This window comes from Orycteropus afer, unplaced genomic scaffold (assembly GCF_000298275.1).
Source record: "Orycteropus afer afer isolate SDZICR_OR568_19922 unplaced genomic scaffold, OryAfe1.0 scaffold00919, whole genome shotgun sequence".
NCBI classification, from domain to species: Eukaryota; Metazoa; Chordata; class Mammalia; order Tubulidentata; family Orycteropodidae; genus Orycteropus; species Orycteropus afer.
Genome location: NW_006922506.1, coordinates 23,501 through 26,141, shown reverse-complemented (window position 1 = coordinate 26,141; position 2,641 = coordinate 23,501). Strand labels below are relative to the sequence as shown.

The following is a 2,641-nucleotide window of genomic DNA, read 5'->3' as shown; positions in this document are numbered from 1 at the left end:
TCGAAGGCAAATAACAACAACAGTATAGGTGCTGAGGGGATATAGGTGAGTCACTCCCAAGTCAAGTAAAAACAAACAAACAACAACAAAAAAAAAACCTCACCACCATTGAGATGATTCCAACTCAAAATGACCCCCATTGGGCTTCCAAGGCTATAAATCTTTACGGAAGCAGACTGCCTCTTTCTTTTCCAAGTCAAGTAGGTGACCTCAAAAGTGGCTTAGGATGGCTTGTGACAGACTGGTAGAAGTGGGTAATCAGAGTTTTTTAGAGAAGAGAAAAGGGAACCATGCATTATGAAAGACCTCCAGGTCTCTTGGCTCCTCCCTTCTTTTGTCATAACCTACCCCTCCTTTGCTATGGCGAAAACAGCCTTTCCTCACCTTCATGCCTCCTTCTACATGATTTTCCTCTAGAAGATTTTCCTCTGGTTTAGGTCAAAACACAAAATTCCTTTTATTTAGCATTCTGTATTGTAGGATCAAATTCACATTGATTCATCTGAAACTGAGTAAAGTAAAAACTATTTTCCCCACCCTGGTTAAGGGAAATTGTTGGGGATGGAGAAAAAGACCCCCAAAAGAACATGATTGCAAGGCATACGTTCTAGTTACAGTGAAGAGATGACAAGGCCTCTCTTGTGATGGAGTGTTTGCTTTTAGAGATGGCGAGGCCTCTCTGTGGTTGAATGTTGCTTTAAGAGGTGCCAAGGTCTCTCTCACTGTTAAATACTTAATTGGCAAAACATCAAAGTATTAAACTTAGTTGTTATTCTCCGTGTTTTTATCACATACTTTGGGTCACTGTGTCCTAGTAAAACATTTATCGTTTTGCACTCCTTATTACTTAATTGGCAAAACATCACAGTATTAAACTTAGTTGTTATTCTCCGTGTTTTTATCATATACTTTGGGTCACTGTGTCCTAGTAAAACATTTATCGTTTTGCACTCCTTATTCCTGAGAAGACTTCTGTGATTGTTTTAACGACCACCTGTTGTCCTTGAGCACACAGAGGAGTAAAACTTTAGCTCTGTAGAGAATAAGCTGATTGTATGATTTCCAAGACTAATGATGTAATCATGTACAAACATATAAATAAAGTAGAACAAAAGCATCAGGGGTCGCTCTCAAAGAACATGCAGGGCGTCCGCCTGCCCCCCCCCCCTTCCTGTAAAATAATAATAAAAAAACTATTAAATCCTTTCATGTTGCTTCATTTGTGACGTGTGCAGCAAATAATTAGATAAGACCCTGGATGGGAATAGATAAGTAAACTAAATTACCCTCAACTATTTCCCCACCCCAGGCAGATGAGTATTCAGTTCCTTAAAGAACTGAATGGAAGAAAAACATTCTTTCCTACAGGTGATAGACGTGCTAAAAGTGTCTTAGAAAACAACTTGTGAATTAACTCTGGCCCATGGACATGTGCAGTAGGGCAGAAAGGAACAGAAGTTAATGGAACGGGACACCCTCCCCTCTGTCTAAGCCCCCATCAGCTGATGACAGGAAGCTGGTGTGACTCATCCGCCTCCAGGTGCAATCAACAACCATTTCACGCTCCAAATTCCTCAAGTTTTTGTGAACATGCATAACCCCCTCTTCTGAAACCTACAGAAACTGTTTTTCGATGGCATCTCGGGGAGTCAGATCTGGATACGAGGATACCCCTACTCCTTGCATTGCCGCTTTGCGATAAATAATTTTCTCTCCTCTTGATCACTCCGTGTGTAAACTGTTTCGGCCTGACTGTGCACCAGGCAGGGACCCGCATTTGGTCCTCTAACACATTCAGGTTATTATTATTCTCAGCATTAATAACTGCAAATATGTATAGGGAAATTTACAATAATTACACTGTCAGCATATAGAATATAGAATTAGCAACTGTCTTGAAACAATGTAGACCTCACCGGAGGTCTTTGGGCTAAAATGTCTGTGCTCCCCCTCTTTGACCCATGAGTCTTTAAGATTAGTGCTTCATTTCTTGGTTGCAGCATCTTCAACAGGTGGAACTCTGCCCATCACACTCAGAAGTTAATTTCAGGATAAATAGACAAAGAAGTTACTATGTACTTGATGGCTTCTATCTACCCAATATCCATGTCAGTGAATGAGAAGTAGACAGGATAGGGCAGCAAGTTTTAGCCTCCCCAGCCCCAAACTGGGTTTAACATGAACTTCTCAATGTTTTAGGCCACTCCGGATAGGGAGATGATACAAAGAAATGGCTCTCATCTTTGGCAGGAAATGAATTGCCCATTCCACAGCACTAGACTGGGTTTTTCTTTTTTTAAACTTTCCAGCCTCCTATTACTCAATTTTTCCCCAACCCCTTTAAAAGGACTGCTTTGCCTTTGGGTTATGCAGACAGTGGCCCAAGTGCCAGTGATTGTTGAGAGTGCTTGGAGAGACTGTGTAGATAATAGAAATGACAACCAGTAACTTTAAGTGAGCACCAATGTCCCTAGGAGTTAGTTAAGAAAGAAATAGCAGGACCCAAATAACTTAAGTAATTTTCTGAGAGTAAGAGGCTCTGTGGGTATGCTTCATGAGAAAAATAATGTGGAGATACTGGGGATTGAACCCAGGACCTTTTACATGCGAAGCACATGCTCTACCACTGAGCTATATCCCC

The 2,641-nt window shown here is 41.2% G+C and overlaps 1 non-coding gene across 1 annotated transcript; it reads right to left on the bottom strand.

Moving 5' to 3' along the window:
* Positions 1-2,569: 2,569 nt before the first annotated feature.
* TRNAA-CGC lies at positions 2,570-2,641 on the bottom strand. The gene has a single exon. It is a non-coding gene; the product is annotated as a tRNA-Ala (tRNA).